The sequence below is a fragment of the Bacillus rossius genome, chromosome 2, assembly GCF_032445375.1.
Source record: "Bacillus rossius redtenbacheri isolate Brsri chromosome 2, Brsri_v3, whole genome shotgun sequence".
NCBI classification, from domain to species: domain Eukaryota; kingdom Metazoa; phylum Arthropoda; class Insecta; order Phasmatodea; family Bacillidae; genus Bacillus; species Bacillus rossius.
The window spans coordinates 54,653,814-54,677,997 of record NC_086331.1 but is presented as its reverse complement, the minus strand read 5'-3'; the positions used below and the strand labels follow the sequence as shown (position 1 = coordinate 54,677,997).

The 24,184-nt window shown below is 42.7% G+C and overlaps 1 long non-coding RNA gene across 2 annotated transcripts in view; it reads left to right on the top strand.

Moving 5' to 3' along the window:
• Positions 1–241: 241 nt before the first annotated feature.
• LOC134529289 (uncharacterized) overlaps positions 242–24,184 on the top strand; it is a 129,374-nt gene continuing 105,431 nt past the window's right edge. Inside the window, exons 1-2 of one of the 2 annotated variants that reach the window (XR_010074524.1) lie at positions 242–398; positions 24,073–24,141. This is a non-coding gene — a long non-coding RNA (uncharacterized LOC134529289). The remainder of the gene's footprint in view (positions 399–24,072; positions 24,142–24,184) is intronic. The other variant, XR_010074525.1, reaches the window with a different exon arrangement.

Here is a 24,184-nt window from a genome sequence, read left to right as displayed (position 1 = left end):
CGGCCAATATCCATTGCTACAAATTAAAACACGAAAATACGAATTTTGTAGGATACATATTATAATCGAATCGTTTTTTCTTAATTGAAAAAGTTAAGCGTTTTTTTATTTATAACATCTTGATTATTCCGCAAAAATGTTATGTTGCTACACCAATCACACAAAAAACCGATTTTTTTTATACGAATGACATTTCTATCCGCACGGTTATCAGCACTGCAACTGTCATTTTACGCAACGAAATAAAGCAAACCTCTTTAAACAATTTTCTCAAGACCTGTCGTTAAACAAAGCTATAGAATTGTGAATGAAATGAGAAAATGTTTAATATTTTGTGTGTTAATATCGGCAAAACTATACGTATTAACGAGAAATTACAGTCCAGGGCTTTGAAAAACGTAAGTTATATATTTATTATGCCTATTAATTTGCATGGCGTTTCAAGGGACCGGCGGCTTTATACGTTACCTATACTGGATTGTACGTTAACAAGAGGGACGTACTAGAGAGAATTTGCTGTATTATCAACAATCATTTCATACAACATTTTGTGAACTTTTACAATTATTAATCTTCCACTGTTTATGTCACCCCCTCAAACATAAATAACATAAATAACATAAATGAATACCTACATACTACTCACGTACTATAGTTAAATCTAACTACTGAGGTTTATCTACAGTATATTGGTTGTGACAAGTCATATTCATGCCCGGCTAAGATTTTTATCGTTTCTTGCACTTACAGAAAACACTTATAAAATATTCCATCAGTAGTTGCAGGTATTAAGGTGTAAATTACTATCTATGATTATTGATTTGATAAAAAAATTTATTGGTGGTATTAAAATGAAAGAGTTTGAAACAAAAATTTTGAAATTCATTCTTCTTTTAATGAATATACATGTTGTTACACAATTTGAACAAATCACAACACATTGTCAATTTTTGGAATCACTTCGGAAAGTCATATTGCCATCACCCGGGGCTTTGAGCTTGTTACCTGGGGTGAGCCTAGTAGTTGCTAGTGTCTCTGTTGAGGTGTTTATTCTCCGGGAGGGCGCCAGGCTAGTCTTACAAAGCGTCTAGCCGTTGATATGGTGGGTCGTCGGCCCCAGCGTGCACTACTAAGCTCCTAGGCTATTGATTAGGGTATGGTGGCTGAACACAATACACACACACCCATAATTACCTGACGGTTGATATTGAACGGATGGGAAACGCGGGGAACAGCACGTCTGTCCTAGTTGATGACCCGTTGTCGACTGCCGTTGACCGCGGCCGGCCGGGAGGGGGGGCAGTGTCAGCCTGCATAGGCTAGGCTAGGGGTGCTGTCTCACAGCGGGGTCCGGTACTGGCGGGGGGGGGGGGGAGACCGGACTTCACTGTCACAGGCGGTACAACGTCAAACGCCCCCCCCCCCCCCCCCCCCCCCCTAGAGAAGCCCTGTCTTTCCCTGCGATCGTACCCTGCAGCATGGTTGCACCCCTAGCATTGGCAGCAGGTTCAAGCTGGAGGTGCTTGGCATGGCAGCAGCTGGTAGGGCCTGCGCTCTGCTCACAGGTCATCCCGCTGTGTGTACCCGGGGATTGCATAAGCATACCGGGTGCCCCGTATTGTTCCCAGGTGATAGTTTGCGAGGTATCCCGGTGGCCGTCTGACCCGTTGGGGCCGTCCAGTCAGGTTTTCATGTTGGCGGAGGTCAGTTTGGGTGGCTGATGTGGTCTCTTCACTTTCTGGGGTGGTCTGCAATGGTTGTAGTCGGTACGGCTGTCTCTCCCTCTCGGGAATCCCGGGTGATGCCAGACCACTCGAGTTCTGGTTGGTTCGGTCCTCCTCTGGTTCCGTTGCGGGTGTTGTCAGTGCGTGGTCGCTGCTCCTATCAGGTGCGGTGTCTGCACCTGTGAACAGCCTTGTTCGCATTTATCGATGCATTTGTCGCTGTGGGGTCATTGGCTCATCGAGGTCATTATCATCCAGGTGACACGGGTGCTGGGTTGGCCGGCAGGGCTGTTCGTCAGCCTCGTCGTTGGGCTCGCTCACATGGACAGTGAAGTGGGCATCCTCCAGAGATGCCAGGTGGCCCCAGGCGCCCCGGGTCAGGGACACAGGTGCGTCGGGGTCAGTCTCATTCGGTTCGGTCACGACCTGTGATGTACTTAGTGCTTCGTCTGCATCGGATGTCGTTTCATCCGCCGAGACTTCAGTGATAGTTACTAGTGGTAATTGTTTGCCTCTGGGCTGTCGTTGGCGTGAGGCTTGCCCACCTTTCTGGTCCTCGTCCCCCTCACCCTCAGGGGTGGTCGGATTGTCCAGTTCTCTCCTGGGTGCTGGGTGTTCTGGTGGAGTCAGTGTTACAGGAAATTCTGGGAGCCTGTCTCCTGGGAGTGTGGCAAGGCGCAGGTCATCACGATGAATCTTCTTCACCTGCCGTCCACCTAGGCGCACGATGTATGTGGTCTGGCCCAGGCATCTCTGTACCGTGTAGGGGCCTCCCCAGCGGGGTGCCAATCCTGCGCAGTAATTACGTGGTGTGGCTGACAGTGGATGGACATGCACAAACACTTGGTCTCCTACTTGTACGGTGGGTGGCGTGTGGTTCGTCGTTGGTGTTATTTCCATTGTGTAGACTTTTTGCCGTTGGCGTGCTTGGTGTGTGGCTGTGCGGTGGCGGTCTCGCTCTTCCGGTCCTTCTGTCGGGTGTGGTACTCCATGCGTGGCCCATTCGCCGGGCAGGGGTAGAATGTGTCCCTGAACCATCTCGGCGGGTGTTCTACCAGTTGCCGCATTCACCCGACGGTGCGTGCAGAACAGGGCATCTGAAATGTGCCTGTGCCACTGTGCATGGTCCGAGCTGAGGCTTATGCGCATCTGCCCCTTCAGCTCCTGGTTGCGGCGTTCTGTGGGGTTCGCCCGCGGGTGGTATGCAGGTGTGGTGTGGTGCTGTATTTGGTGGTCGTCGCACCAGGTCCTCCACTGTCGGCTCAAGAACTGGCTGCCATTGTCGGAGAGGACCGACTGCGGGTAGCCCCAGCGTGGCAAGAACTCGTGTGCCAGGATCTTGTTGATGGTGGCGGCTCGCACGTGTCGACAGGGATAGGCCTCCGTCCACTGGGTGAACAGGTCAGTTACTACAAGCAAGAACCTGTTCCCCCTCTGTGTTCGTGGATATGGGCCCATCACATCCAGCGCTATTGTCTGGAAGGCTGTGGTGGGTTCCCGTGGCCGCTGCTGCTCCTTCCCATCTCGCCGTCGTGCCTTCTGTGATTGACAGACTTGACATTTACGCACGTACTCGCGTACATCGCTGGTAACCTCCGGAACAGTGGTAATATTGGCAAACAGCCCGCTTCGTCTGGTCAGTGCCGGGATGGCCGGCTAGGTCGTGGTCATGGTAGAACCGTAGTACAGCTTCCTGGGCTTCAGGTGGTACGTACGTCTTCCAGTCCACTTGGTGTCCAGGTGTACGGCACCACACAGTCCCATCTCGTACACACCAGGTATCATGTTCCCCCATCGTTGCCTGTTGGCGTCGTCGATCAGCCTCTGGTGACGTCCCTTGGGCTTCCAAAACTCGGTGGTGGACATCGGCTGATGTACTCGGTGGTATGTAGTCTTCCTGGGCATCGGCTGTAATCCGTGTGCATGTTGCATCTGGTTAGGCTTGCCTGTTTTGGTGGCTGGGTGGCAGCATATCCTCCCAGTCTTCATGGTCGGCTAGCTCGCTGTTCTCGTCTGGCTCGCAAGACAGAAGGTCGGGCAGCTGGTTGTCTGTTCTGGGGACGTGTTCCACTTCAAAGTCAAAAGACTGCAGGAACAATGCCCACCGAATCAGCTTGCCCTTCATCCCCTGCATGGTGTGCAGCCAGGTCAGGCACATGTTGTCGGTGCGGAGCGTGAATGGTTTTCCTTCCAGGTGAGGGTGGTACTTCTTCATGGCCCACACGACAGCCAGGCACTCCTGCTCGTTACTGTGGTAACGACACTCTGCCGAGCCAAACTTCGCACTCGCATAGTCAATGACTTGTCGGTCTCCATTCTGGTCCAAATGGAACAGCACAGCTCCCACCCCTAGGGCACTAGCATCGGTTTGCAGGTACAGGCGGCGCTCTGGGTCCACCCGTGTGTGGCAGCTCGTGAATGCGGCCTTGATGTGGTCAAAGGCATTTTGTGCGATCGCATCCCACCTGTAGCGCAACTGTTGTGATAAAAGGTCTGTGAGTGGAACAATGATATTTGAAAAGTTCGGTATATAGCTCCTTAACCAGTTAACGAGTCCCACGAAACATTGTAGCTGTTTGCGGGTCCTCGGCCCCTCCGCCTCCGCGATTTTCGGCAGGTGGACTGGTTGTGGGCTGTTGCCTGCCGCATCCACCAGGTGCCCTAAGAACTCGACTTCGAGCGCCCCGACATGACACTTGGATGGGGCTGCTGTTAGGTAATGTGTCGCGAGCCGCTCTAGGACGAGGGCAAGGGGGCGGATGTGGTCCTCCCATGTCTCGGAAAACACGATGACATCATCGAGATAGGCTATGGCAATCTGTCCCACATACCCCTCTAGCACCTGCGTCATCATCTCCTGGAAGGTGGCTGGCACGCACTTTAAGCCGAATGGCATGGCCTTAATTGGAAGCGCCGCCCATCTGGTGTTGTAAGAGCAGTTTTACCTCGGTCCCCGGGACGTATGGACACCTGCCAATAGCCAGCCTTTAGGTCAAGCGTGCTGAACACTTTGGCTCGTCCTAAGCCTGCGATGGCGGCCTCGACACTGATCTGGGGCGGAGGTGAGCTGATGGTGATGGCGTTCAGGGGCCGGAAGTCCACACAAAAAAGCAGCGAGCCGTCCTTCTTCGGGGCTAACACCACACATGAATTATAATGGCTATTGGAGGGCTCGATGACGCCATCCCGTAACATTTCCGATACCTGCTCTCTGATGGCGCGCTGCTCTCGGAAGCCATAACCCCTGGGTGGTTCATGAATAGGTTCATCATGTATGGTTGGAATCCGATGCTCCGCCACTGTGGTGCGTTGCAGGGGGTCGGGGAGTGCAAACACATCCTGCCTCCCTTGCAGCACCTTTTCCACAGCTGCCTGATGCTGCGGGGGTACATCGTGACGCAGTTGTGTCAGTGTAAGCGGTTCGCTAGGTGGTTCGGGTGCGAGGCCCGTGGCATACACCGTGTATCGCTCCCGGGTTCCCACGTGGACTCGTGCAGCCTTCAGCTCCACCACAGCATCATGCTCTGCTATAGTCGCCGCACGATAAGTTCATACTTTTAGGAAGCCCTGCTTCAAGCTGGGATCTATTTTCAAGGTGACTATGTATCCTTCCGCCAAATATCAACAATAACATTGCCATGTGGAAAACCATGTGACTACCACATGGCAATGTTTTGGTTGGGTAACTGTCAAATAGGGATGTAATTAATGGATAATAAAATTACACTGCAATTTTTATAATTGGTTAAATGTCAGTAGAAAATGTCATAACACCATGTTTAATAATTCAAATATTAAATATAAAAAAATCTAAGCAAATTTTTATAGTTTAGAGTTTAAACCCAGCGTGGTGCTGTGTCTTCACATAATATCTATAAAAATTGATGTTAAGTTTTACAAAAGAAATTTTGCTGCTTCGAGATTACTATATCACAAAGTGCTATGGTTGAAAGCATGAAAATTATGTCAGTATCATTTATGAAGAATTTAACTTTAAGAAATTATTCAGTATGAGGTAGCTATGTAAACTGTTAGTTTCCTAAAGCCGTGAGTGCCAGGCACATCACTGCCATTACATCGAGAGGTCATTTGTGAATAGAAAATAACAAGTTAGGGTAAATATGTAGTTGGGCGGTATTTGCGAAAAAAAATGTTAAAAATCCGAAAATACCTTTATTGTATGCTCTTCAACTTCCTCTTTTCATTAAAAGCGGCGGAGGTAAGAAATTCCAAATACTTTAGAAGATATCGAATTTTTAAATTTCATCACAATACCAGTGCATTAATGTGGCGATTATAATTGTTTCTTGTTTACGTACGAGTATCTACTTTTTTTTATTGGATAATGATGTCACGTGATTGTTCGTGATAGGCCAGAATTCAAACGAACCAATACGTGATTATTTAGTTCATTTATTGTTTAAAACTGTGTTTAATTACCGCCTCCAACTTAGGTGAGTTTTTAACGTTTCTAATTTTAAAGTCTTATTTGTTATTTCGATATTGTTGCGCAAGTAATAAGTAACAAAAAAAATACGTGAGTTATTACTGTGCATCCTTTGTTACGAGTTGTTATGTAAGGTCAGTTACATTATAAATAATTTAAAACTAAAGAATAATTAAAATTAATTCACATTATTTTTAATGTCGGCTTAGTTTGAAAGTATTAATAATGTAACTGACCTGACCTAATCAACCATTTTATTAATTACGCATTGACGATTCGCGTATTCACGAACACACAGCAAAATAACAAAAATGGCGTCGCTCGAATGGTTCCACAGGTCTTGTATTGCAAAATTAAAAAATTCTATATCTCCTAAAGTATTTGGAATTTCTTATCTCCGCCGCTTTTAATGAAAAGAGGACGTTGAAGAGCATAAAATAAAAGTATTTTCGGATTTTTAACATTTTTTTTCGCAAATACCGCCCAACTACATATTTACCCAAGTTAGTAACACTTTTCTGGCACTAAGAACAGAGTCAAGTATCGGTTAAAGGTTATGGCTAACCAACATGTGTTTTGTAATTAGAGGCATTATTTTCTATCAAGCAGAATAAATTTTAAATTCAAATTCTAAGTTATACATTAAACATTTCTGTAAGTGTGTATTTTTATGTGTATGTGGTTTGTCTCATATAAAAACTATATCACTTAAGTATGTACAATGCAGAAAAGAAATTGTTGCCATAAAAAACTTAACTTAAGAATCTGTAATAAAATAAATATATTAAATAAATCGAAACTGAGCAATAAATTATCACTACCATCAATATTATGTTATATCCTGTAATGAAACTAATGTTTAAGAATCACATATAAACACAGCAGAGAAATTACATATCACTAAACACGTTATCCAGAACACCTGTAATTAAAAAGCATACATTAGCACATTTACCCTGAGCATATATTCAAATGCTGTATTTTTTTATGGTTACAGGTGTTAACAAAAAGTCATGACAACAACCTACGTAGAGTTGAATTTCTACTTAAGTTTTTTAAAATGCATTCTAATTATTGACAATTATGTTTCCTAACCTAATCAAAATTTACCAAACCTAATTTCATGTAAATAAACCTCATTTGGGTTGGGTTAGGTTACATTATGTTGGTTGAGGATAGGTTATGTTAGGTTAGTATCTGTGTAATGCCCTTACATTTAATATGTTTTGCTTGTGGGACATTACCTAATATATAAACGAAAATATAAGAACGTGTCTGTTTGTAATATGCCCGACATTCGAAACAAGAAAGCTGCGAGGAAGGTACTTTTACACTATTTTACAAACACACCCCAACCTAACGGAACGTTTTCACGCACATACTTTCATAACGTGTTAATTAGTCACTCACTTTTTCACGGTCGTGACGCCCAGATCTAGAAGAAATGCTGTCATTTCTGCGACATCACCCGGTTCCAGTTGACCTGTATTTATTAACATCGTAACTCTTCGTGCCACGTCGATAATATCGTGCTGTCTCCTTCTTTACATTCATTTTAATAACCTAACAAACCGTAATAACTAACACAAAGTTACACTGTAAAAGCAATAGTTCACTACAAGCAACAATTAAGACAACCCTTTAAAATTAGAAAATTAATTAGTACACAAATACACTGGATGTTTTCGGAAAATCAGAAGTCGTTTTGAGCAAACAAAAACAAGCGTTCAACATGGCTCGGGCCGACACACAGTTACGTAGGTGATTCATCCGCAACAGCTTGCAACGTCATCTGTAAACAAAATAACTTAACTTTCGTATATATTAAACAATATTACTCCAGGATCTGGAAGTAAACATATGTGAAACATTTTCAGCAATATTTATCGTTATTTCAGCTGTTCAAAATTACATACTAAGGAACTATTTCTTCAAGTGTGTAGCCAACATACCGATAAATATCGTTGCCACGCGTGTTTAAAAACTTACATATAAAATTAACAAATACAAATTATTTCAGTATTCATAGACACGTACGGAAACGTAATAGCTTGATAAATTATGTCGTCCTATTTTGTTTATTTATTTGTCAAACAAATTGCACAATAGTAAACCAAATATTCTTAGTTCCATTTTTCAACAGTTCTTCCCAAAAGTACGAACTTACCGTGCGGCGACTATAGCCAGGGCTGCCCTAATACCAGGTCCTCATGCAGGTCCTCCACAACAAGGGCAAGAACTGTGGTCGACATTTCCCGAAGGCTTACCTGGAGTTCGGCTTGGCCCACTGTCATCCCTGGTCGTATAGTGGTCGTGAGGCGCAGCTCGGCGCGGTGGGGTTGGAGTGCTCCCGGGGGTACCATTCTTGGGGCGACAAACACGTGGCTCGCACCTGTGTTGACCAGTGCCGCCGTCGGCTGGCCATTCACCTCCACCGGGATGTGCAGCAGGTGGTCGCGTGGCCAGAACAGTTGGCCCAGCGTCGGTGTGGTACCTGGCCTCATCCCGATGGGTGGTGGTGCAGGTGGCATCGAGGGCATTGTTACTGTGGCTGGTGATGCTGTTGGTAAGGATGGTGCCAGTGGCACTGCTGACAGTGTCGAGAAGGCTGTGGCAGGTGATGCCGAGAAGGCTGTGGCAGGTGGTGCCGAGAAGGCTGTGGCAGGTGGTGTCGAGAAGGCTGTGGCAGGTGGTGCCGAGAAGGCTGTGGCAGGTGGTGCCGAGAAGGCTGTGACAGGTGGTGCCGAGAAGGGAGTTGCAGCAGGTGGTGCAGAGAAGGGAGTTGCGGCAGGTGGTGCAGAGAAGGTAGTTGTAGCAGGTGATGCCGAGAAGGCTGTGGCAGGTGGTGCCGAGAAGGTAGTTGCAGCAGGTGGTGCCGAGAAGGGAGTTGCGGAAGGTGGTGCAGAGAAGGTAGTTGTAGCAGGTGATGCCGAGAAGACTGTGGCAGGTAGTGCTGAGAAGGTAGTTGCAGCAGGTGGTGCCGAGAAGGCTGTGGCAGGTGGTGCTGAGAATGCTTTGGCAGGTGGTGCCAAGAAGGGAGTTGTGGAAGGTGGTGTCAAGAAGGTTATGGCAGATGGTGCCATTCTCGCGGGGCGTGGGCCCCTCAGTCCCGCACCCCCGGTGGTCCGTTTCCCGTATGCGGCACTGTCTGCGGCCGGCGTGGTGGTGGGGGAAGTGGGCATTCACTGTGCCAGTGATATGCCCCAGTGGCGCAAACCCTTTGGCACTGAGGTGGCCGCTCATGGTTGCGTGGCGACTGGTTGTCCCGGTGGCCTGGCTGTGTGGTGCTCTGGCGTGATGCCAGTGCATCCTCGATGGCCCACTGCCGCCTGGGTGATGGTTGAGGCTCACTCGGCCTGGCTTGGTGGTTGGTCACTGGTGTGCCTGGTAACGCTAAGCTGTGGTATGCCCGGTCTGTCGTTGATGGGTTTCGGCACCACACCATCTGGAAGTTTCTTTCAGTGGCCACTGCCTGTTGCACATAGTCTTCTACCGAGGTGTGTCGGTAGCAGGGGAAGAAGGGCTGAAGCTCATCACGCGGTAGGGTGGTGATGGTCGGCAGCGCTGCCGTTGGTTCTGTGTTCGGCATGATTCGCCGAAACAGCTGCAGCTTGTGGGCGACAAACTGCTCCACTGGTTCCCCGTCTCGCTGCTGTCTCCCTTAGAATTGGGAGGTACACTGTACCACCGCCTCTCCGGTGTCAAAACGCTGCGTGAACTTGCTGGTGAACTCCGGCCACAGCATTCCCAACTGGCCACAGAGGCTCCACCAGTGACGTGCCACGCCCCGTAGCTGCTCACTCGCACGTTCTGCCCATTCGTCAGGTGGTATTCCTGCCCTCGCTAGGCGCACCTCGCATAGCCGTAGAAACTCGCCCGGGTTCTCCTGTGGCAGTCCACTGAACCCCGGTAGTGTTTCTCTACCCGTGTTCGTCACCATTCGCGGTGCCCCCCATATGGCGCTCAGGTCGGTCAGCGATGTGTGTTCCCGTGCCTGCCTTTGCTTCTGCTCACGTTGTGTGCAGTTTGCACTCGCTGTTTTTATCTTATCTGATGGGTTTCCCGTGGTAGTGTGCGTGATTGGTGCTGTGGTCACTAGGGCAGGCAGTGCAGTTGGTGGTAGCCCTGCTTCGTTCTCCCCTTGCCACACAGTATTCCATTGCATTTCCCATGTGGGCTTTACTGTTTCCCGCTTGATCGGGAATTTTAAGGTGTCGGGTGCGCTTCGGCATGTGTTGTGCCACGGTAGTGTCCCTGTTAATAGGTCCATGCCCTTAGGTAGCAGTTTGCACAGACTGTGGTTGAAATGTGTGGTAACATTTTACCGGTGAGCAATTGTGTTGTTGACAACACTGGTAGGTGTCAGTTGATGTGATGTAGCTAATATAATTTATAAGGATTAGATCGCGTAACAATTTTTACCACTATAAAATAATTTCACACATAATGTCCAGTGATGTTTGATGTAGTCGGGGTGAGGACTCGTGCGCGCACGCAGGAGGGAGGGGTGGCACGGTAGGCCGCTGCCCGGATGACCGCACAAAGAGTAAAGTGATAGCTCCGGCTGGTGGGAGAAGCAGGTTGGGTGGTAAAGAAGTTCTCGGTGTGTGAAGCGGGGAGCGGTGGGAGGGTTATGGGCTGTTGCCCTGACAGTCGCACAAAGAGAAGAGCGTTAGCTCCGGCGGGTGGAAGGGGGAGGTCGGTCTCGCTCCGTTGGAATGTCCAGAAGGGAAAGGGAGGGTATCCTTTGTCTGCTGTCCTATCCGCGCCTGCTTGTCTAACCCCAATTCCTTCATGCGCACGAGATGGCCGTTTCACGCGCACTGGTTTCCTTCGTGTTGGCGGTTCGCCGAAAAACACGGAAATTATTAATTTTTGTCGCACGCATGGGCGCCAAATGCCATCACCCGGGGCCTTGAGCTAGATACCCGGGGTGAGCCTAGTAGTTGCTGGTGCCTCTGTTGAGGTGTTTGTTCTCCGGGAGGGCGCCAGGCTAGTCTTAAAGCGTCTAGCCGTTGATGTGGTGGGTCGTTGGCCCCAGCGTGCACTACTAAGCTCCTAGGCTATTGATTAGGGTATGGTGGCTGAACACAATACACACACGCCCGTAATTACCCGACGGTTATTGAACGGATGGGAAACGCGGGGAACGGCATGTCCGTCCTAGTTGATGACCCGTTGTCAACTGCCGTTGACCGCGGCCAGCCAAGGAGGGGGGGCAGTGTCAGCCTGCATAGGCTAGGCTAGGGGTGCGGTCTCACAGCGGGGTCCGGTACTGGCGGGGTGGAGACCGGACTTCACTGTCACAGGCGGTACGACGTCAATATTTGCTGATTTACCTGAATTACTAAAAAATATTATATCATTTGAATATTCCACAATGTTGGCAAGAGCAAGAACCTGCAATGAGGCATGGTTTATAACTGAAGACACTTTAAGAAAATAAAACACAGTATAGTTTCGTCCAAATGAGAATATGACTAAGGACTGAATTCCAGCATGCAGGTTTCACATTTTGTTACTTTCCTTCAATATTTTACATAATCAGTTCGAATTTCACGACCCTTGCTGCACGGCCATCTAACTGAGAGTTTAGACAACCTCATATCTGGACACTAGGAACTTGTTAATTGAAAACTTCTCCGAGTGGACTGATAGGGAATTAAATTAGGCAAGCATGCCTGAGGTAATTACCGGAGATACTAGCCCAGGTGTTAAAATGCCAGTACCATCAGGTGAACCCAGTCGTGCCACTGATGTGCATCAATCTAAAAACAAATAACTTTCCTATAAATTGCAATACAATTATATCTCATACAAAATTCTTAAACAATTTACTGAAATAATTACAGCTCACGTAAATAAAATATAAAATTGACTTTGGCAGTCTGGGTCCATTGCTGTTAAGTGGTACTAACCAGGGGCGTAGCCAGGGGGGGGGGGGGGGGTGAGTTTTAGGGGTTTTAACCCCCCCCCCCCCCTTAGCCCCATTTTTTTTTCTTATCTGAAAGCAGGTTAGCTAAAAGCCTGGGTGTCTTACTGCTATCACCGGCCACTGCACTGGAGGGGAAGAGTAAGCGAGCCCTACCGATTGTCCTTCCCTTCCCCTACCCCTGTCGCGAGCAGAAGCTATAAGGTTGTGATGCCGTGACGTGTCCCAAGCTTTCAAATATCTTACACTTACTGTATTTAACCAGCGCGGTAATGTAATTATAAGCTGGTGTTGACTGGGCTTCCAAAAGTGTAAGGATCGCTGTGTGTGTATAGAATTGAGACTACGACATTGTGTCATGTAACTCTTCAAGCTAAAGCTAATTGTTTCCAGGAATAGATCAGTTCTGCCAAACCTTATCCTTTTTATTACTTTTTTTTTGTACTGTCGAGCTTCGAGCATGATTTATGATTTTGAGTGGACGTAAACAAGGCACTTGGATTGATAAAAATATCTTTAATTTCTTCATCACTCAAACAATTTTTTTATTAAACAATTATTAATATTTTTACCATTACAATATTTAAAGTTAAGTACCGAAAACAGCTAAAATAGCACTATTTTACACCTAAAACTCCAAATTTTTTCCGGGGGTGGACCCCTGGACTCCACCGTTTTAATAGGGGGGGGGGGGAACAATGCTTCTTAAAACCACCCCCCCCCCACCCCCCCCAATACACAAATCCTGGCTACACCACTGGTACTAACATATAATAATGTCTCACTTCCTTGGAAACCTAAACGAATATAAATATTCTTAATATAAAAGGATAAGTTATACAATATTTATAACTATAAATGCAAAATGAAAAATTTACTTTATTATTATTACTTTATATAGCGGTAGTTTGTGACGCACTCACATGTCCACACACGCATGTCAAGGGCGGAGAGTTTAAATGTCATGGTGAGAGGTGTTAGGAGGGGTGGTGGCATACGGGGCTCTGTGAGGCGCAACCCCAGACGTCAGTACGGAATCGTACACAGTGTAAAATGGTGTCTGCAAGGTTCTGTTTGGACTAGGCCAGCTATGGGAATGGTGAAGGCTGTATTGTCTTTATTTTATTCAGACCATTGGAAAATAAATAATTATTACATTTTAGGAAATATATGTTACAATTACTTGTCGACTTCCACATATTTTGCCAAAAAATTTTAAGCAAAAAATTGTCCTATAATCTACTACTTATATATATATTTTACTAATGGGGTACATGATTATCTCATACAGGTATTTCATTAATAACACTAAGATATTATAAATATTAAAATTATTTAAATAATTATTATAATTTTAAAATAAAAAATGACAAATTTTTAATTACACCACAGACATATTATGGTCTTTGCATGTAATCATGTTATGTTATTTGTAGTTTTTAAAATAGTAAATAATATTTTGGATTTGGCTTAGGCCACATAGAATATTAAGGGGGGTTTATTTTGTTGTTTATAGAATTACCTACAAAGGTATGTGTGTTTGGGTGTTACAGCAAAGTTATTCTAAATGATTTAGATTCTACTGGACCTAGCTGCGCACCAGGCAATCTGAATTTCTGTCTCTGTCTTACACTCCCTACCTTTGGATGCAGTACATTTCCCCTTCTGCGGCTGAACTTCCCACCACATTCTTCAGCGCGCGCCCTCCCCTACCAAGGTTTCTTGTCGCCCGCCCCTTCTTGGTTGATAATATCCAAGGTTAAAAGAGGGGAGGTTGCCTCAGACGGGCGCGCATCTTTCTGCGCAGGCAGCGAAGTGAAGTCACGTGCATTCTACCGCCTCGACCTTACTCTTGCTCCCGTCCCGTCCCACCAGGCAAGACGCACGCGCTTTCACAAATATATTTTTGTGTTCCGACAAAACTGGACATACTGTCAGAGGCGATCTCATGACACTCGTATGTATAGTTTCATATTTATGTGCACGACGAATTCAGCCACCTCTTATATTACAAATTCCCTAAAGAAATTGTTTTCAGAAGCCAAAGAGTGCAACGCTGCAAACGACAATAAAAATTCAATTATGATACTTCATATGTTTGTTAAGATCTTTTTATGGTCGAGGACTGTGAAAGATCTGCAGGCGGAACTAATATTTACATGAATTCATACATTGCAGCAACAAATCAGTACACTCTATACTAGTGACAATTCAATATATATGCTTGAATAGTTGTGTAGCATTAATAATTACAACATGTTCTTTACTTAAAGGCACTCATGCTTTTGTTAAGTACATTAGTTGCCAATATTTACATGAAGTTATATATTTTTATATTCCTATACAGTTTATTTACAAAAAAATTATTTCGTGTGAGCGAGCATGTTTGCTTGTGAGCATATACAGTAATTATTTTTCAGTAGTTTTACGTTTAGGTGTAGGGAAAAAATTGTAAAATAAAACACGTTAGCGCCTGAAATTTTTTGCTTTTCCAATATTTAATTGTTCATTATACATTTAATAGAACTTGCAATGAGAATAATATCAGGCACATAAAGCAAACATAAAAGCTAAGGCAAGCACACACACGTGCATATATATATACACACATACTGTATTGATTATTGTATTAAAAGGTACCTTTTTAATTACATAATCCTTTTTATGTACAATTATTTACCATGCAATCATAATCATTTTTTCAAACTGATTTCCTTCTTTCTTGTGCATTGTTTGTAATTTTTAAAAATTAAGTTATTAATAATAATTATAGGCTCACATAGTACTTACTTTGAATTTGATAAATTTTTAAGAATATTATGTGATTTGATTAGAGTTTAAGATGATTTAAGATAATTGTACGAACTATACATTTAACCCTTAAAAGTCATCTAGGCTATCTGGTTTTGTAGGTTGTTTAGATGGTAAAACACGTACATGTGTAAACCAGCCTGTGGCTGAATATGTCGTGTATAAATAAATTCAAATACAAATACGAAATACACCACAACTATATCAGTTATAGAAAAAGTAAAATTGAGAAAACAGTTATCATCACAATAAATATCTTTCAATATTCAGAACTACTTACACATGTAAAATTGTTTTTTTTTTAAACAACAGGAGTAATACATTCATATCGATAGCTAAATTATGAAAGCAATTATACATCATCATGCCAAATATGATTACAAACGTAACTTCCTGAGATGCTTGGGAAAGATTTTTGTTATCATGTTAGTTTTTATAATAAATTTGACATTCGTATTCAGAAGCTAGCACAATATACCATCGCGCTAAGGTAACAAGCTCATGAATGGTCTAATAGAATTTGAAATCTGAATCGTTTTAGGATGATGCTTGTCCATGGCTTTGTTTTTAACTATATGTATTTCTGATTGCGAATATGACCACAACATTTATGGTAAAACACTTTAAATCTGGAAATTTGTTAGCAAAAATATTCATTTTTTAAGCAAACAAGTAAGAACACTTTAAACTGTAAACAATTTTGCATAGAATTCAAAACTGCTGTTTCACACATAAAAAGAGATAGAAAAAATAATTTCTTAACAGTACTGATAATAGGTATCAATAGAGCAAATATTGTCTCCATTGGGATATTACTCCTTGTCTATGATACACAATTTATTATAAAAATTATACATATTGCACATTCAAATAACTTTTAGGACAACTGTAACTTTGTTGTAGACAATTTAAAAGAGGGATTTATTTTTATTCTGAAATTAATTGTGAAATGAAAAACTTGCGCCAAAATGTTTGTCTTGTTTCTGCTCCCATTGTCTTAGTACGTTGTTGACCTGAATGAGTCTGTTTTTTACTTAGCACGTGTCTTTCAACATCTTTACTTTTGTGTGTTTCATAGTTGTGGACTTCGCTTGAGCTCTTGTTATCCATTCTGGATCTCTGATTGGCATGGAGCGTGGATGGCGGGAATGAACAAGCTCTAGTAATATACAGTCTGTATAAAATTTTGTCAAGTATGGTTTCATTGCATCTTTCCAGAAATTGTCGTCTCTCTGGATCTCTAAAATTTCGACACCCTTTGATGTTCAAATACAAATGAGATAATACTCCCTGCCGGTCACACGTAACTGTCCTTGGACCTGATAATGATAATTATGTTTTCTATTAATTTCAATGTGGTTATCTCTTACGTTCAAAAACTCCAAAATTCCATCTTCAGCAGCTTGACGTAGGTGTATTTTTTTCGATCCACTGTGGACATTTGATTACAAAAATTCCTTTACTATCAGTTAATAACCCATCAGGAGTTGCTTATATGTATTGGTTTTCACTGTCAACAAATAGCCCACACTTCTGTATCTCCTTTCCAGTCATGTGCTCTACAGCCTTGATTGCGAGTTCTTCATGAAAGTGCCCATACATCATGGCTTGCGTACTTCTAACCATGCCGTAAAGTAGATCACGGACAAGGTTTTGGCAGCTAGTTGTAGGCCTTCTTTTGCAGATTCTTCCGAAGTTAGATGCTGTTACTCTCTTCCGGCGTTCCTCTAACCACTCTGGTGACTCACTATGCTGTCTAGTTTTCCTTTCAAGTTTAACGTAAAGGTGTGTTAAAACTTCTCACAAGCAATGTTAATGATTATTTACAATGCTATATTTCTTTCTAAAATGATATAACAAGAAGTCTTAATAAAATATGTCTAGCGAATGACAGGATGTCTGGTCTACTCAGAGGATCTTCGGGGCATACTTCACAGTTTGGGTTCCCCTCCATTTTATCTTACTTTTAACATAAATCTAACTTTTTCAGCAACTTGTACATATAATTAGTTCATTCCCTTAATGTAATTTTCAAAACTTTCTTTAATTTCTAGCTAGTGGAGCCTCTGCTGATATGACGCCCAGGGTAGATTGAACCATCGTCCCCCCCCCCCCCCCTCCATTTTCCTTAGTGGTGAGCCTGCGAGGTAAAATGCAGTAATTCACTCTTTTATAACATCCTTGTACCACCAACCAGCCTTCACTGTGAAAAAATATAGCAATAAAAAGGAAAACATTGTGAATAAAAATTAACTCTATAACAAACCCAACAGCCTTTTTTATCATACGCAGCACATCCTACGTGTAGTAAGTTTAGCTGTCTACAATTTTGGGTGTTTTCTTTGAAACCAGGCAAAACCATTTCTTACGTTACAACTTAAATAATCAAAGAGAGTTGCTCACGATCAGTTTTTGAGGGAGGAAAACTGTGAACATAAGAATACAAGTAATACTGCATATGTATATTTGCACGATGGTTACAGTAATGGAATATCATCCTAAGGGCTCTTTCACACGGAGAGCCGTGCGGCTCGCACTCGCGAGCGGGAGCTTTTTCCGCTCCTACCTTCCACTCTTTCACACGGAGAGCCTTTTTGGCTAGGGCGCTAGCCATTGCGTAGTCGCAAGTAAGCATTGGAATGGATCGTACAAGTGCCGTGGCCATGTATCTTCTTTACCGTAGGCGACGTCTTCGACGACAAAAACGCCGATGTACCAAAACGTATTGGGTACATCCTATTAATCAAAGACGCGATGAAACAGGTGTTTTTGCCACGCTTTATCAAGAACTTCGACGAGATGGCAACAAGTTTTACAACTACTTTTGAATGTCATTGGCCTCATTTGATGAGCTCCTTGGGAAGATCAAGAATAGTATCCAGCTCGAAAATACTAACATGAGGAACTGCATTCAGCCTGAACTGAGGCTGGCTGCAACATTAAGGTAAGTAAATCGCACTGTCTAAACAGAAAATTTATGTAAACCATGGCCACCAACTCCTACACAAACTAAAATTCAATTTAATTGAACTAAAAAATCTTGAGAGAGAATAATTATAATAAACTCATATGTTCTTTAATTTGCAGCATTCTTTATTGCGAATAAATTTAGCAATATATATATATTAAGCTTAAATAATGCACACTGAAACCTCAAAGTTTGTATAAAAGTAATACAAAAGTTATTTCTAAAAATAATAATTAAAAATAGAGAAATTTAAGGTATTGAAAAAATAATATAGACAATGAAAGAATAATTAGGTAGGCAAACACATAATAATTGAAACAAGACAATTGCACTATCGTCCCATATCCTGTGGAAATGGAGTCTGTGTTGGAGACGTGGTTGTGGTATTGCTTGGGCTGGGAGAGGGCACACATGAGGTGGGCATTATATGCGAGTAGTTGTAGCAACTATGATTGGATTGCTGAGGAGTGCTTGGTTGTCCCCATGCAAAAGGCTGATTTGTCTGGTTTGGATTGATAACAAATGTAACAGCGGAGTGAGGTGGATTATTCCTTGCAGATTTTATTTTCTGAATCAAATTCAGTGCACCAGCTTGGAATTCGAGTACCTCATCATCAGTGAAGGTTTCCAGTGTTGGCACTAGTCCTTGCATGAAACAAATGTGTCTGTTTGGGGTTTCGAGTAAATGCAGCATTTTCTGCTCAAATTCGTCAGGGTGGCTTCTGGGTGTTTCTTTTCGTCCCTTCTTGTTTGTTGAAAGAACCTCCCTTTGTTGGGTACGGCTTTCCGGATTCGAGGGTACCGCACCTACGGTAAACTGTTGTTGATCCTCAGCTTCACCTTCTACACTTCCGAGGCAACTTCCTGGGTCACTGTTGTCACTGGCAAGAGAATCTTCAGTCACCCTCCGTTCAAAAACTTTCCTTAAGAAATACATTTGGTCGTGGTAAACATACTTCTTGATTTTTGAAGCGGGGGCTCCTGATTTCCTCGCATTTTTTGCTCTGTCGAGTGCTTTTCTGTATCCATCTCTGATAGTTTTCCATTTAGTCGTTAAGTCCTTTTCTGCAACAAAAAAGAAATGATTCGTGTGACAACATAGTGAATTACCACTAGTATTTTCACAATTTTGTTGTTTATTTTCATGTTAACTTGTTTTAGTTTATTATATTTACAGAATGAAATAATAAAAATGATGTCAAACAACTAACTCGATAGTAACTGCAATTGATAAATAGGGAATTCGTATTTTGCATAACCGTATGGCCAATTTTCGTCCTTATTGTGTTAATAGGCTAATGTTTTTTTTACCAATCAACTGATAAATGATCTTGCACTATTACTATCTTTTCAGGTACCTTGCAAGTGGTTGCACATTCACCGAGCTACATTACATGTTCAGAATCGGAATATCAACTGCATCCATGATTGTGAGAAGCGTTTGCGAAGCCATTTGGTCAACAATGAAAGCGGAAGTGCTCCCAGTCCCGACAAAAGAACAGTGGGAAAGCATTGCAGCAGATTTTGAAAAAAAAGCTAACTTCCCACATTGCCTTGGTGCTGTTGATGGGAAACATATACGTTTGGTATGCCCTTTCAAAAGTGGATCCATGTACTACAATTACAAGGAATATTTTTCTGTGGTCCTCATGGCCATAGTGGATTCTGAGTACCGCTTTGTGTACGTGGATATTGGCAGCTACGGAAAGGATTGCGACTCTTCGGTTTTTCAACGTTCGAGACTTTGGAGTTCAATCGAAAATGGAACTCTTGAACTTCCGACCGATAAATGTCTTCCTGGTGCAATGGGACTTCAACTACCTCATGTTTTCATCGCTGATGAAGCTTTCGGGTTGCACAGAAACTTGTTGAGACCCTTTGGAGGACAACATCTTTCAGTTGAAAAGAGAGTATTCAACTACCGTTTAAGTAGGGCAAGACGTTTTGCAGAATGCGGATTTGGAATTTTATCAAACAAATGGCGAATCCTTCATCGGTCAATCAATGTGCAGCCAGATTTCGCTGTAGACATTGTTTAATGTTGTATTGTACTCCATAATTTCGTTCGTGACAGAGATGGTTTTGCATTCGAAGACACTATGACAATTACAGGACTGGAGGATGTACAACAGCAACAAGGAGTGCGAGGAACTTTGTCCGCCAACAATGTCAGAAATGCGTTCTGCAATTATTTCATGTCACCTGTTGGTGCTGTACCATGGCAGATGAATGCAATTTAATTATGTAATGCAACAATGTCAAAAATGTCTTCTGTAATTGTTTTAAGTTACTTGTTGTTGCTGTAACATTGCATATTAATTTAACACTGTAATGCAACAATGTCAGAAATAATTTCTGTGGTACTTTGCAGCGCCGCGTTTTTATGATTTTTTATTTTATTTGTAGGTACCTGCCCAGTAACAAGATATGTAAAATGAACAGAAACAAACAGTTCATTAAATAAAAAGAAACACAAAAATTGATGTAGCTTCATATTTGAGTACTTATTTTACTTGGCTGGTGCACTGCCGTGCATTCAGACTCAAAATTATTTTATAAATATGTGTATATGTACTAAAATATACGTATATACATAAATACGTAAATACAATTTCAATTAATATGTGTTTTCCTTTCACCTTACCGTATTTCTTTTTCTCAGGCCCGGACAATGTTTCAAATTCACCGTTGATTTCTTCACACACTTCCCTCCAATTTCTAGCCACTTCATTCCGGTCCTTGTATAACTCGTTACTTTTGTCCCAAAGGGTGGGCCGGATGCGCACTGAATTAATTAAGAACTCGACATCAACATCCATCTTGAAAGCGAGAGACTGAGGAGCGAGAGCTATTGTCGCCCTTCGTGTGAATGCCCCCACTCCTCCCTTTGCATTCCGAGGATGAAGCGCGACCCCCGCCCACAGCGCACGGCTCGCGATGCGAGAATCCGGCTCGAGATGCACGAGCCTTGCCGGCCCTCGCTCGCGCGCCCTGAAGGCCCGCGCTCCCCGTGTGGAAGCTCCAGTTGCACTCTCTGCATTTCAGTCTCGCGCGCCTCGCTCCCGCTCGCGAGTGCGAGCCGCACGGCTCTCCGTGTGAAAGAGGCCTAAGGATTGAGGGTTCGATTCCAATCTTCACCTTATTATAAAATTTATCAATGGATGTATACAATGTAATCATTGTAATGTCTTCTTTTAAAACAGTACTTTCAAGATAAAAAGTGATTTACTATAAATAATTGCATAAAACGAATAAAACATTCATACTAGTACACACATTTTCTCATAGCCTTAACTGTAAACAATATGAGCTGGCGTGTTTCATAGCAGTAAATTGTAACATGAAAACAGACAAATATTTTCTTGTCTTCTTGAAACAAAAAAAAAAAAAAAAAACTCGTTGACAGCTAGTTACCAAATTTTGTATTGTTACAGCACAAAATATGTTACAGTGCAGCTTACACTGTGTATTATAGGGATTTATGAGCGTCTAAGCTGCAGTTTTGATTAACATTAATTTAGTTTCTAAGTCGCTGTATCTTTTCAGAGCAAGTGCGCTAATACCACGGTAGGAAAAAATACTAAATAACATAATCCCTATGCTAACTTTTCATTGTAAATAATTTCTGGTAATAGGATATATACGTAGCTAGTAATATGCTTCGTATGCATAATTTAAATACGGTGTTCGATTCCTGGTGGTGTCGGATCTCTATTTTTTGTATGTGAGGAAAATGACTGACACTGCTATTATTAGGCTAGTTTTATTTGAGATCTCCCATTCCCCCCACCTTTCAACTTATGTAATTTCTCTATTGCAAGGCTGCTGCTCATTTTATTCTTCAGGGCATGCAGATTCCTACGGACACAGAACGCTACTATAGACATTTGACAATTACTACGTTTCCATGTCGGTTTCAAAACGTTTTTTAAACTGAATCCCGATTGAAACCGATACCCGTTTCCCTGCAAAATTGCGATCCGACAAAATTTGACGAATTTGTGCGAGTGGTAAAGTTGTTTAAACTTCTATTAGGTAGGTTACCTTATCTTAGACAAATGAACAACGCGTTCTGTTCATTTTTATTTCCGCTGTGTCTGTAATATGTGCGCATACATCCCTGACCATAATATTTTTTTTTTCTAAAACAAGAGGACATTCCAACAATTTAAAACAAAGTCAAATTATAAAAAAAAATGACAAATGTTGCCACGAGCATCTTAGAAAACAGTTAAATATGGTAATAATTGCAAAATACACACACATGACATTTTTTTCAAGCAACATCGTCAATAGCTTAGCTCAAAATCATGAAAAGTAGAAATTAAAGTTAATGGGATGTAAAATAACGAATTTAATAATGACAAAATTAGCGTTTGCATGTAAAAGTTTACATTTTTCTCAATATCTTACGATTGTCCGATCCTGGGTCCCGGGTTCGATTCCTGGCCAGGGATGACAAATTTAAATGTTGCTCTCTGGATTCAGGATCTTTATACTACGAAATACAATGGTGAACCATCACAGAATCACCTCGTCTAGTCCGCCTCGGATGTGTCTTGGTTCCACCACCCGGAGTCCCTCGGGGATCCAACCAGCCCTCGGGATGCCAACCCATCATCATCATCATCTGAAAATCGACATGAACAGATTCTAAATAAACAATAATTTTACCTGGTTCAATCTTACAAGCTTGAGCGCTTGTAGTGTCTACTCAATTTATTGGTTTGAAGTTACCGACAGTGGTATTATTTCCGCCAGTCTGTTGACCAGCAGCTGAGTGTCTGGCGGCGCGGGCCCCCCAAGGACGCAGAGAGAGCCCTGGGCAGTTATTTGCCCGTATCGCCCTTGCCTGGATCCGCCACTGTTCCCTAGCCTTTGAAATAATAATTATTGCATTAAAAAAAGACACCTTTTATTTCAGTACTCCAACAAATTGGCACCTGTTCTTTTCTTTCTCTTTGCACTGAGGATCAATGTTGATCGCTTTTGATCCTTCTTGCTGAATCTGGAATTACTCTTCATGTAGTCCACTTTGCACTAGCGTGTTACCGGCAAGGAACTTTTGAGGGCGAGTAACACGTGTGTGGCTCCAGATAAACAGCTGGAGATAGCGAGTGAAGGGCGGGGGTGAGTCACAGGAAGTACTGGCGAAGGAGGGGTAAGTCGCCCACTCCTCTGCCTTGGAGTGGGGGAAGAGGAGCGAGTGTGCTGCCTGCTGACGGAGGGGAGTTGAACTAGGCGCGCGTCCGTTACAGTCGAGGCCCCGCAGACAATAAGGAATTTTAGCCTCCTAAATGCTCTAAAATGGAAGAGAAAATTAAATAATTCGAACTGCCGTTACAAAGCTGTTGTAATTCTGAATACGTCTATCTGAACAAAAATTTCGAAGGTTCTGATTTGTTGATAATTACACTTAATATTGAAATGTGGCAATACTTTAATTCAATGGACATTATTGGAAATTGGAATAGATAGCCGGGTTTAAAAAGGATTGCTCTTTCATATAATACCTTAATCCTTATGTTAAATGTGTTCACGACATCCTAAACAGCATGCGAAAGGGTAGTAAAACCTCTTCAATTTGCAGCTCACCACAAGGGTACAGTAGAATCTTAACCCTGGATGGAAAGTATATACATATTAATCATGGATAGAACTATTAGAATTTAAATACAATTTCCCCACCAAAAATTATAATGTTTGAAAATATAATAATGAACTAAAACCCTTAAAAATAATGTCCTGTAATGAAAAGTGAGAAGGAATTATGAAACACTCTTGCGTGTAATCATTATTTAAAAGGTGTTAGGTAGTAACGGCATGGAAATTTTAGGTTAAAGTACAGTTTCTTTGTTTTAAATATAATGTTTGGTTTGCATATTAACAACTACTAATGAAAACACACCTGGTGCATTTGTACTGCAGTCAACCTTCAAGTTGCCAGCACGTTAATTGAACCGCCACTCAGGCTGACACTGCAGGTAATTGGACAAAGCACTATGAACTTACAGACAGGATGAAAACATAATTACAACTTAATGATAAAATAGCATACATTGACAAATCGTTTATGTTTGGTTTGTAATAATATCATTCTCTTTTACACTCTCTTATCCCTTACCACAGGAGTAATAAATTCTGTACTCCAAGATGTAAGAAATGAATGTAATTTTTTTTTTTATTCCAGAAGTACGCCAAGCAGTATTTGACCTTGAACAGCCTTCTACATCTAGTGGCGCATCAGGACAGTACACTGGTAAGTAACACACTGGTAAAGTGTATTAGTTTTTTATACTTTA